General features: G+C 42.1%; 1 pseudogene; it reads right to left on the bottom strand.

Annotated features, from left to right (window-relative positions):
- Positions 1-9,678: 9,678 nt before the first annotated feature.
- LOC129149919 (small nucleolar RNA SNORA48) lies at positions 9,679-9,823 on the bottom strand (annotated as a pseudogene).
- Between the last annotated feature and the right edge of the window lie 2,489 nt (positions 9,824-12,312).

The raw sequence follows: 12,312 nt of genomic DNA, 5'->3' as shown, positions 1-12,312 counted from the left end.
GGATAGATCATCGGCCTGTCGACTGAAGGGTCCTTGGTTCAATTCTCGTCACGGGCACACACGTGGGTTGCGGGATCGATCCCCAGTAGGGGATGTGCAGGAGGCAGCCGGTCAATGATTCTCTCTCATCATTGATGTTTCTATCTCTCTCTCCCCCTCCCTTCCTCTCTCAAATCAACAAAAACATATTTTATAAAAAGAATAGTTTATTGATTTTTAGAGAGAGAGGAAGGGAGAGTAAGGGATCAAGCCTGCAACCTGGGCATGTGGCCTGACCAGGAATCAAACCGGCAACCCTTCCGTGAATGGGATGGTACCCCACCAATTGAGTCACACCGACCAGGGCTTTCTTTATTTTTAGTAAAGGCCAGTACATTGAATTTACAATGCAATTTAAACATATATGTGTGTGTGTGTGTGTGTGTGTGTGTGTGTGTGTGTGTGTGTATTTTAATCCTCACTTAAGGATATGTTTTTTATTGATTTTTAGAGAGAGAGGAAGGTGGGGGGAGAGAGAGAAACATTGATCAGTTGCCTCCTGTGTGCATCCCGGACCGGGGATCAACCTACAACCTAGGTATGTGCCCTGACTGGAGATCGAACCCACAACCTTTTTGGTGTATGGAATGATGCTCCAAGCAACTGAGCCACTTGTGGCCAGGGCTAATTTTTATATATTTACAAGATTTTTCACATAATCATTCTTAAATCTTTTGTCAAGCCCTGATCTGAGTTTTGAATTCAGAAAACATGGTCCTTTTATCTGTCCCTCTTTTTTTTCTTTTTAACTGGTAACTGCATCTTCTAGCTGTCCCAGCAAACATCTCTTGGCCTATGTCCAGACTGAAAGACACTGTGTGTATAGGTGGTTAATTAAAGGTTTAAACATAATGAAGTTAGTAGGATTCTTTCTTTTGAGTTAAAATTTGATTAAATATAAATTATAAAGTGATAACTCAAGCTTGATAACTTACTAAACATTAAAATATGGTTTGAAGATTCTTGGGAAGATGGTGGAATAGGAAGCAACAGAAATCTATCTCCCCACCTAGATAAAATTACACTGGCAGAATCTGTCTAATGTAAATATTTTGGACTTCTAGAGTCTATTAAAGGCTTGTAACTTCCAGGGGGAGGGTTGGGAGGTAAATTGAAACTAATTTTGGCCATTTTCAGCTGTTAGCACAGTATTAGTTGCTCATCTCTCACTAGTGTGCCTTGTGGCACACAGCTTGTATACAGATTGTGGGAACCAGGCAGGAGGGGTGGGGGCAAAAAGCACCCTGTCCTCCATCTATTTGGGAACTGCTCTGATTGCTCATTGCTGCTGCTTTTCACAGAGGTTCAAAGAGATGGTGGCATTGTTACACTTCCTCCCATTTTTGCAAACTGCTTCTCATCTGTCTGAAATGACCTACAGGGTATTTAAAGGGCTGATGCCCTTTTTTTTCTCTATTAATTTTTCTCTTTCCCCCCTTTTGGGAACCATACATTAAAGACTAGAACATTAAAAACAATGGCATATACAAGGGAAATTAGAAAGTCACTCTGCATGCCTAGGGAAAGGTACAGGCTCAGAAAAGACACAAGAAGACCTTAAGTTTATACCTTTAGGCAGATCCTTGGTACAGGGACAACAACAACAAAAATATCCAAAAACAACAACAACAACAACAAACAATGAACAACAACCCCCCTCCCCAACCCCAAAACAACAGCAAACCCTGGGGAAGAGGGAGAATCTGATTTTCAGAGTTACCTTATTAAATTCAAATGTCAAGTGTTCAGTCTTTCACATTGAGTATGAGGTTTGGTGTGGGTTTTCCACATATGGTTTTTATTATGTTGAGGTAGTTTCCTTCTATTCATAGTTTGTTGAATGCTTTTATCAAGAAAGGATGTTGAATTTTGTCAAATGCTTTTTCTGCATCAATTGAGATGATCATATGGTCTTTTTCCTTCATTGCCAATGTGGTATATTACATTGATCAATTTTCAGATGTTGAACCATCCTTGCACTCCAGGAATAAATCCCACTTCGTCATGGTGTGTAATTCTTTTAATATGCTGCTGAATTTGGTTTGTTAGTATTTTTTGAGGATTTTTAAACAATGTTCATGAGAGATATTGGTCTGCAGTTTTCTTTTTTTGTAGTACCTTTGTCTGGCTTTTGTATCAGAATAATTCTGGCCTCATAGAATGAGTTGGGGAGTGTACCTCCTCTTCAATTTTTTCAATAAGTTTGAGAAGGATTGGTATTATTCTTTAAATGTTTGGTAGAATTCACTAATGAAGCTAGGAATTTTCTTTGTCAGATTTCTGGTTACTAATCAAATCATCTTACTAATGATAGGTTAACCATATTTTCTAATTCCTTATGATTTGGTATTGGTAGGTTTTGTGATTCTAGGAACTTGTCCATCTAGGTGATCCAGTTGTGGATATATAGTTATTCACAGTACTCTTCTTTGATCCTTCTTATTTTTGTTGGATTAATAGTAATGTTCCCACTTTCATTTCTAATTTCAATAATTTGAGGTCTCTCTTTTTTTAGTCCATCTACCTAAAGGTTTGTCAAGTTTGTTGATTTGTTCACAGAACCAATTTTTTGTTTCATTGATTTTCTATATTGTTTTTAAGTTCTGTTTTATTGGTTTCTGCTCTAATTTTTATTATTTATTTATTTTTGCTAGCTTTCGGTTTAATTTGCTCTTCTTTTTCTAGTTCCTTAAGTTGTAGGTTCAGTTGCTGATTTGAGATCTTTCTTGTTTTTTAACATAAACATTTATAGCTATAAATTTTTGTCTAATGTTAGTATAGCTACCCTTGCTCTCTTTTGGTTACTTACTTGCATTCTTTCACCTTTTAAAAAAATGTTTTTATTGATTTTAGAGAGAGAGGAAGGGAGAGGGAGAGAAAGAGAAACATCAGCATGAGAGAGAAACATCTATCTGTTGTGTATCCCAACCTGGGGTTGAACCCCGGGTATGTGCCCTGATTGGGAATCAAAATGCCAATCCCTCAGTGCATGGGGTGATGCTCAACCAACTGAGCTACATGGGCAGGGCATCCTTTCATCTCTAATCTATTGTGTTTCCATCTTACAAAGATGCCAAGACCATTCAATTAGAAAAAACCCCTCTAAGATGGTGCTGAGAAAACTGGATATCCACATAACAAAAATTAACTCAAAGTGGGTCAAATTGCATCAAAGACACAGAGAGTGAGAAGCATAGGATATTTTTTATTGATAAGTTAGTCTTCGTTTAAATTAAAGACTTCTATTCATTGAAAAGTATTAAGAAAATGAATAGGCAAACTATGGATTGGGAAATATGTATATTTATCTGAGAGAGACCTTTTATGTGAAAATATAAAAACTTTGTATACCTTAAAAAGACAAAACACTTGAACATATTTTACAAAGAATGAGACAATTGAACAATGATACAAAGAACACATGAAAAATGTTTAATATCATTAGTCATCAAAGAAATGAAAATTAAAACCACAACGAGAAACCACTATACACCCACTAGAAAAGCAAAATATTTAATAGACTGCTGAAAAAATTTATTAGGTGTGAAGCAAACAGAACTTTCATACATTACTGGTAAGAATGTAAAATAGAATCACTTTGGAAAAAGGTTTGGTAGTTGCTTGTAAAGTTAAACATACACCTACCCTTTGACTCTGCTATTCGAAGCTAGGTATTTTACTTATTAGAAATGAAAACATCCACAAAAAGACTTGTACAAGAATGTTCATAACAGCTTTATTTATAAAAACCCAAAACTGAAAACAACCAAATGTCTACCAATAGAAGAATGAATAAACAAACTGTAATATATTCAAACCATGGAACACTTCTCAGCAATAAAAAGGAATGAATTACTTATACAATAAGATGAATGAAGCTCACAGACATGCTAATTAAAAGGAGCTTAAGATACAAAAGAGTACTTACTTGATGGTTCCATGTCTATGAAATTATAGAACAGGCAAAACTATTCTCTGTTGGGAAAAAAACAATCAGTATAGTGGTTGCCTGGAGGGTGGGGGAGTGGACAAAAAATTGGAATGAAAGAGAAGGAACTTTTTGGGGTGATGGAAGTGTTTTATATCTTATTTGTGATGTAGGTTACACAGATGTATCCATTCATTGTCAAAGTTGTACAGTTAATATTTGGGCACCTCAAAATATGTAAAATTTATCTTAAAAAATAACAGCCTGGCTGATGTGGCTCAGTGGTTGAGCATTGACCTGTGAAACAGGTGGTTGCTGGTTCAATTCCTGGTCAGGGCACATGCCCAGGTTGCAGGCTTAATCCCCAGCAGAGGGCATGCAGGAGGCAGCTGATTGATGTTGATGTTTTTCTCTCATCCATGTTTCTATCTTTCCTTTCCCCTCTCTCTAAAATCAATAAAAAAATATTAAAACAAGTAACTGTATGGCAGGTGGAGAGTAGGTGGAGAAATAGATTAAACAAAGTGGCACAATATTGATAATTGTCAAACCTGAGTGATGGGTATAAGGATATTCATTACATTATTTTGTGTACTTTGTACATATTTGAAATTTTCCACAATTAAGTTTTTTTTTTTAAGATGGGGGAAATGAGTTAAAGATTAATATGCACTGAATTTTAAATGCAATAATGTTTTTTAAGATCTTAATATTTTGTTAATCCTCACCCAACGATATTTTGCCATTGATTTTTTTTTTTTTTAGAGGGAGTGGAGAGAGAGAGAGAGAGAGAGAGAGAGAGAGAGAGAAACAGTGATGTGAGAGGGACACATTGATTGATTGCTTCCCGCATGTGCCCCAACCAGGGCCAGGGAGGAAGCCTGCAACTGAGGTACATGCCCTTGACCAGAATTGAACCCAGGACCCTTCAGTCCATGAGCCAATGCTCTATCCACTGAGCCAAACCAGCTAGGGCTGCAATAATATTTTAGTTTTTTTTAAAACAAAAATCACATGAGCAACAGCATAACTACAGTCTTTGCTAGGCAGAAAATTGAGCGCTAAACAATTAGAAAATCATTATTTTGTTCATTTCTGCCCTTGGGAGAGAGAAGGAAGGGCAGACAGAAGAATGAAACAGGATAATAATCTTGGTCTGCAGCAGTCAGACAATGTTACTTCAACTATTCAACTTCCACTTCTCAAGGGGATAGAGATATCCAGCCAAGATATTACCAAACCTAGTTATTTGTTAATTAAACTCACTTCAGAGCAATACCCTGAGTGTATAATTAATTAAATGTTAATTTATGTTGATAATATTGCACTTGAATTTTTAAACTTTTTTTCTGAATTTAAAATATTTGAGAAGCAAGAGCCAGGCATTCTGCTGCTAATTTGCATATTTTCACATTATTGTCTTTCTTCTTTCTCTTCCCTGCTGATTTCTACTTCTAACTTTTACAATGCAAGTGTTAAATTCCCAAGAGCAGAATTTGATTTTATAGAAATTACCTAGTAGAATATCTGGGATTTTATAAGGACAATATTGTTCATTTGACAGGTACCAATGCTAAGTTAAAAGGAAAAAGTGAATCATATGACATCCTAAGTGCAAGTGATAGCTTCTCTTGAGTGTTAACTGCATTCCTATCACCTCACATCCAAGGTGGTGAAATGAGAGGGGGGAAAAATCAAATAGGGTTAAGGAAACTCTCCTAACATAATGCTTCTTTTTCTGAAAACTAAGAAGTCCCAGAGTTCCAGAGCAAAGGCCAAAGCTGTATGCACCCTCTGGGTCTGGGTCTGTAGGGTCAAAGCCAGACATGTCTGGAGGGAGCCAGTCAGGCCACTGGAGTGGCCACTTATTAGAAGGAGGCCTTGAGGAGCCTGTGAAAGGTGGCTGCCTCAGGGCTCACTAAGGAACCACAGCTCCCCTCATTCTCCCAACCACAGCAGCAGGAGGAGAATCAATCTGAGGGAAAATAGACATTGCATTCATTCAACAAATTATCCTAATATATAAAAACCCAGGGTCCGTAACGACTGACTGAAGGCTCGACCGAACACCGGAAGTCAGTCCTGCAGTCAGTGCTGGCACAGCAACGCAGCACTGACTACCGAGGGGGCTGTGGATCAGGCCTGGAGAGAGGCCTGGAGAGAGAGGCAGGGTCTGATCTTCAGCCTCCATGGCAGCTGTTGATCAGCCGTTGCCTCTCTCTTTCTCTTCAGGCTTCGCCAGCAGCTGCGCCTCTGTTTCTCTCTGGGCCTCTGTGGGGGCTGCTGGCCATCTCTGCCTCTCTGATCAGGCCTGGAGATAGGCCCAGAGACGCTGACTGGCATAGAAACTGACCAATCAGAACCAAATCTGGGTGAACTGTGAGGCGCCAATGGCTGCCTGGGAGGCAGAGCTTTTGACGCTGACTGGCATAGAAACCAACCAATCAGAACCAAACCTGGGTGAACTGTGAGGAGCCAATAGCTGCCTGGGAGGTGGAACTTTTGACACTGACTGGCATAGAAACCGACCAATCAGAACCAACTTGGCCAGCAGGAGAGGGCAGTTGGGGGTTTGATCAGGCCTTCAGGGGAGGGCAGTTGGGTGCGAGATAAGGTCGGCAGGGGAGGGCAATTAGGGGTGATCAGGCAGGCAGAGGCAGTTAGGGTTGATCAGGCCGGCAGGGGAGAGCAGTTGGGGGTGAGATCAGGCCGGTAGAGGAGGGCCATTGGGGGTGAGATCAGGCCAGCAGGGGAGGGCCATTGGGGGTGAGATCAGGCCGGCAGGGGAGGGCAGTTAGGGGCAGGGGAGGGCAGTTGGGGGCGAGCAGGCCTGCAGGGGAGGGCAGTTAGGGGCAAGATCAGGCTGGCAGGGGAGGGCAGTTAGGGGTGATCTGGCAGGCAGAGGCAGTTAGGGGCGATGAGGCTGGCAGGGGAGAGCAGTTAGGGGTGATCAGGCACGCAGAGGCAGTTGGAGTGAGATCAGGCCAGCAGGGGAGGACAGTTAGGGGTGATCAGGCATGCAGAGGCAGTTGGGGGTGAGATCAGGCTGGCAGGAGAGGGCAGTTAGGGGCGATCAAGCAGGCAGGCAGAGGCAGTTAGGGGTGATCAGGCAGGCAGGCAGAGGAGTTGGGGGCGATCAGGCAGGCAGGCAGGTGAGCGGTTAGGAACCAGCGGTCCCAGATTGCGAGGGAGATGTCCGACTGCCGGTTTAGGCCCGATCCCACAGCCCACAGGGATCAGGCCTAAACCAGCAGTCGGATATCCCCCAAGGGGTCCCCAATTGGAGAGGGTGCAGGCTGGGCTGAGGGACCCCCCCTCTGTGCACGAATTTTGTGCACCGGGCCACTAGTATATATATGTTTTTATTGATTTCACAGAGAGGGAGAGGAAAAGAGAGAGAGAGAAATATCAATGATGAGAGAGAATCATTGGTCAGCTGCCTCCTGCATCCCCCCTCTCCCCCTGACTGGGGATTGAGCCCTCAACCCTGACCCAGAATTGAACCCTGACCTCCTGGTATATACCTTGACCCAGAATTGAACCCTGACCTACTGGTTCATGGGTTGTCTCTCAACCACTGAGCCACATTAGCCAGGCTCAACAAATATTTATCAAGCACTCACTGTCCATTATGTACTGATGTAGGCACTGGGATACTGAAGTGACCAACATGGATTGCATCTTTGTCATTGTGGGAACAACTACCCAAAGAGGAAGAGGTATGGGGTGATTTGGGGATATATAACATGGCACCCAACCTAGAGAAAGTGATTTAAACTGAGACCTGAAGTATGAAGAGGAGGTAGCAAGTCAAGGGGGTGGGGAAGGAGACTTCTAGACTAAGAGGCAACCCTTTGTGTGAAGGCCCAAGGATGGGGCAGGGGCAGTGGAAGGGCTATGGAAAGGGATAATGTTGAACAAAATACCTACTTCACAAGGAAACTTATACCCAGTTCCCAGGGAGAGGACAAGCTATGTGACCTGAGTTTCAATTCAAAAAGGTAAACATAGTGGGAAAGAATGAAATATTCTGTAAGTGGTTTGGAGAAAACTGGGGACATCTGGAAAAAATTAAGTTAAATTCCTAACTCATTCCTATCTATATATAAAAGCCTAAGCGACCGAATGAACGAATGACCGAACAACCGGTCAACCAGTTGCTATGATGCGCACTGATCACCAGGGAGCAGACACTCAATGCAGGAGCTGCCCTCTGGTGGTCAGTGAGCTCCCACAGCGGGAGTGCCGCTCAGCTGACTGACCCGTCCTGGCAGCCTACCAGCCTGGTGGCAGCCACTCCCTCCCTCAGTAGTCCTGCAGGTCCAATCTTCGGAGAATGGGCCAGGCACTGATGGACCAGTGCCGCTGGCACGATCTCGACAGTGTCACCAGCTTCCTGGAAGTCAGCCTTGGGAACCGTGGCCGCTTCCCCTCCCTAGATGCTCTGCAAGGAAGAAACGATATAAAAGCTGCCACCCAGTGGCTCCTGACAACTGGTGCAGACGCCAGCAGGATGGATCCGGATCCCGGGCTGGCAAGGGTGTCCCACTGTCCACCTGGAGGGGCGATCACATCCTGGAACCCCCCCACCCCATCTCCCTTGGGACGGGCACCAGATGCAGGGCTCACAGCTTGAGTTCAGTCAGTCCCGATTGGGAGAGGCTTGCACTGCTCCAGCAGTGCTCGCCAGGCGTGAGCCCTGCGTCTGGTGCCGGTTAGTCAGCTGAGCAGTGCTCCTCTGTGGGAGCGCACTGACCACCAGGGGGCAGCTCCTCTGTTGAGCGTCTGCCCCCTGGTGGTCAGTGTGTGTCATAGCGACTGGTTGACCGGTCGTTTGGTAGTTTGGTGGTTCAGTCGCTTAGGCTTTTATATATATAGACTAGAGGCCTGGTGCATGAATTTGTGCATGGGTGGGGTCCTTTGGCCCCGCCAGGGATTGGGGCTGATTGGGGCAGTCTTGCCCAGTCCAGGGGAAGGGACCGTGGGAGGTTGGCTGTGGGAGTGCAATGACCACCAGGGGCAGCTCCTACATTGAGTGTCTGCCTTCTTGTGGTCAGTGCATGTCATAGCAACCCGTCGACGGGCTGTTTGGTCCACTGGTCATAATGGTTGCTTAGGCTTTTATATATATAGATTGTTATCTAGGTATCTCTGTCCAATTGAACTTTCTGTGATGTTGGAGATGTTCTTTATCTGAACTATCCACTAGATATATTAGACATATGTGGTTTTTGAATATTGAAATGTGGCTAGTGTGAGGAATGGAGTTTCTTTTTCAATTTAAATTCTTTATTGTTTCAAGTATTACATATATCTCCTTTTCTCCCCATTGACCTCTCCCCAGCCATCCCCATCCCCCAGCACATGCCTTCACCCCCCTATTGTTTGTGTCCATGGTTTATGCTTATATGCATGCATACAAGTCCTTTGGTTGATCTCTTACCCCACCTCCTGCTTTACCTCTGAGGCTGAACAGTCTGTTCAATGCTTCTATGTCTCTGGATCTATTTTTGTTCATCAGTTTATGTTGTTCATTATATTTCACAAATGAGTGAGATCATGTGATATTTATCTTTCTCCAACTGGTTTATTTCGTTTAGCATAATACTCTCCAGGTCCATCATGCTGTTGCAAATGGTAAGAGTTCCTTCTTTTTGACAGTAGTATAGTATTCCATTGTGTAGATGTACTACAGTTTTTTTTTTTTTTTTTAATGTGCCTCAGGCATGAAACAGCTCTGGCCACTGACACAAGCATCAAGCTAGGATGAACTAAGGACTGTACATCTGCTTTGTCCCTGAATGATATAAGAGCAACACCACCAATCAGGTGTCTCCTTGCCCATTGCCAGGGGGTTGTACTACAGTTTTTTTAATCCATTCATCTGCTGCTGGGCACTTAGGCTGTTTCCAAATCTTAGCTATTGTAAATTGTGCTGCTATGAACATAGGGGTGCATATGTCCTTTCTGATTGGTGTTTCTAGTTTCTTGGGATATATTCCTAGAAGTGGGATCACTGGGTCAAATGGGAGCTCCATTTTTAATTTTTTGAGGAAACTCCATACTGTTTCCCACAATGGCTGCACCAGTCTGCATTCCCACCAGCAGTGTGAGAGGATTCCTTTTTCTCCACAACCTCGCTAGCACTTGTCATTTGTTGATTTGTTGATGATAGCCATTCTGATAGGTGTGAGATGGTACCTCATTATTGTTTTGATTTACATCTCTCAGATGATTAGTGACATTGAGCATGTTTTCATATGTCTCTTGGCTTTCTGTTTGTCCTCTTTTGAAAAGTGTCTATTTAGGTCCTTTGCCCTTTTTGTGATTGAATTGTTTATCTTCTTTTTGTTAAGTTGTATGAGTTCCCTATAAATGTTGGAGATTAAATCCTTATCAGAGATAACATTGGCAAATATGTTCTCCCATACAGTGGGCTCTCTTGTTGTTTTGTTGATGGTTTCTTTTGCTGTGCAGAAGCTTTTTATTTTGATGTAGTCCCATTTGTTTATTTTCTCCTTAGTTTCCATTGTCCTAGGAGCTGTATCGGTAAAGATATTGCTATGACATATGTCTGATATTTTGCTGCCTATGGATTCTTCTAAGATTTTTATGGTTTCCCTCTTATGTTTAAGTCCTTTATCCATTTTGAGTTTATTTTTGTGTATGGTGTAAGTTGGTGGTCTAGTTTCATTTTTTTGCATGCTTCTGTTCAATTTTCCCAACACCATTTATTGAAGAGACTATCTTGATTCCATTGTATGCTCTTGCCTCCTTTGTCAAATAATTTGTTAATTGAACATAATGGCTTGGGTTGATTTCTGGGTTCTCTGTTCTGTTCCATTGGTCTATATGTCTGTTCTTGTGCCAGTGCCATGCAGTTTTGAGAATAGTGGCTTTGTAATATATCTTGATATTTGGTATTGTGATTCCTCCAACTTTGTTCTTCTTTCTCAGGATTGCTGCAGCTATTCGGGGTCTTTTTTATTCTATATGAATATTTGGAGAGCTTGTTCTAGGTCTGTGAAATATGCCATTGGTATCTTAATGGGGATTGCATTGAATCTATAGATTTCTTTGGGTAGTATGGACATTTTAATGATGTTGATTCTACCAATCCATGAACATGGTATATTCTTCCATTTGTTCATGTCTTCCTCTATCTCTTTTTTTAGTGTCCTGAAATTTTCTGAGTTACAGGTCCTTTGTCTCCTTGGTTAAGTTTATTCCTAGGTATCTTAATTTTTTTGTTGCAATGGTAAATGGGATTTTTTTTTTTTGGTTTCTCTATCTGTGAGTTAAAAAACCATAGATTTCTGGGTGTTAATTTTGTATCCTGCTACATTGCCCAATTCATTTATTAAGTCTAGTAGTTTTTTGATGGAGACTTTAGGGTTTTCTATGTACAATGTCATGTCATCTGTGAATGATGACAGTTTTACCTCTTCTTTTCCAATTTGGATGACTTTTATTTCTACGGGGCAATTAAAAAAGAGTGGTAAGATTGTTCATAAGATGTGGCATAAATCAGCATATTTCTCCTAAGGACTCATTATAATGAATAGAGAAGGAACATTTTGAGACACTAGCAGAAAGAACAGAGTTAATACAAAACAATTTGCTATTTTCCACCATTGAAAATGCAGAGTTGCTTCCCAGGACAAAGGGACAATTTCAGTATTTCTAGTTGTACCTCCTTTCCTACATAGACCAACATCCAGGGTGCCAGGCTGAGGGCCTCACCTCAGGTGACTCTAACGTTCCAACCAGGAGTAGTGCAGATCCTGGGTGAGTGGGAAGGCAGTTCCTATGAACTGACCAACATGTCGTAGGGATTGTGCAGAACAAAGAGCTCTCGCGCTGCAGAGATTATTGAGCCACTTATGCCAACCTTGTATTTATCCTGGGGGACCCTAAGTGGCCAAGTCTGGCAGCTTCCCATGCATCCCTTTCAGACAGGCTGATCGCTAAGGGGGGTCTTCTTTAGTACGTCGCCTGCTTCTTTGCCCTGTTCTCTACTGGGTTCTTGGTTGTAGCCACCTGGACAGACTGTTGGATGGTGAATGCCAATGATTCCTGTGTATAAATCTCCGATGTAACTATCTTGGTTATTGCTGTATCCGTAGCATTTAGTTAGCCTGTTGACTCTTCCAGCTTCTAGTGGCTGTGAGCATTCCTCGACCTTTGTCCACATCACTTCCATCCCTGCCTCCATGCTCACTGTTTCTCCTTCTCTTCTGTCTGTGTCTCTCATGAGGAATGGAGTTTTAAATGTTATTTATTCTTAATTAATCTTATTTATTTATTTAAAATATTTTAAATTGATTTCAGAGAGGAAGGAAGAG

The sequence above is a fragment of the Eptesicus fuscus genome, chromosome 7, assembly GCF_027574615.1.
Source record: "Eptesicus fuscus isolate TK198812 chromosome 7, DD_ASM_mEF_20220401, whole genome shotgun sequence".
Classification (NCBI taxonomy): Eukaryota; Metazoa; Chordata; class Mammalia; order Chiroptera; family Vespertilionidae; genus Eptesicus; species Eptesicus fuscus.
This window is presented reverse-complemented; position numbering and strand designations above follow the sequence as displayed.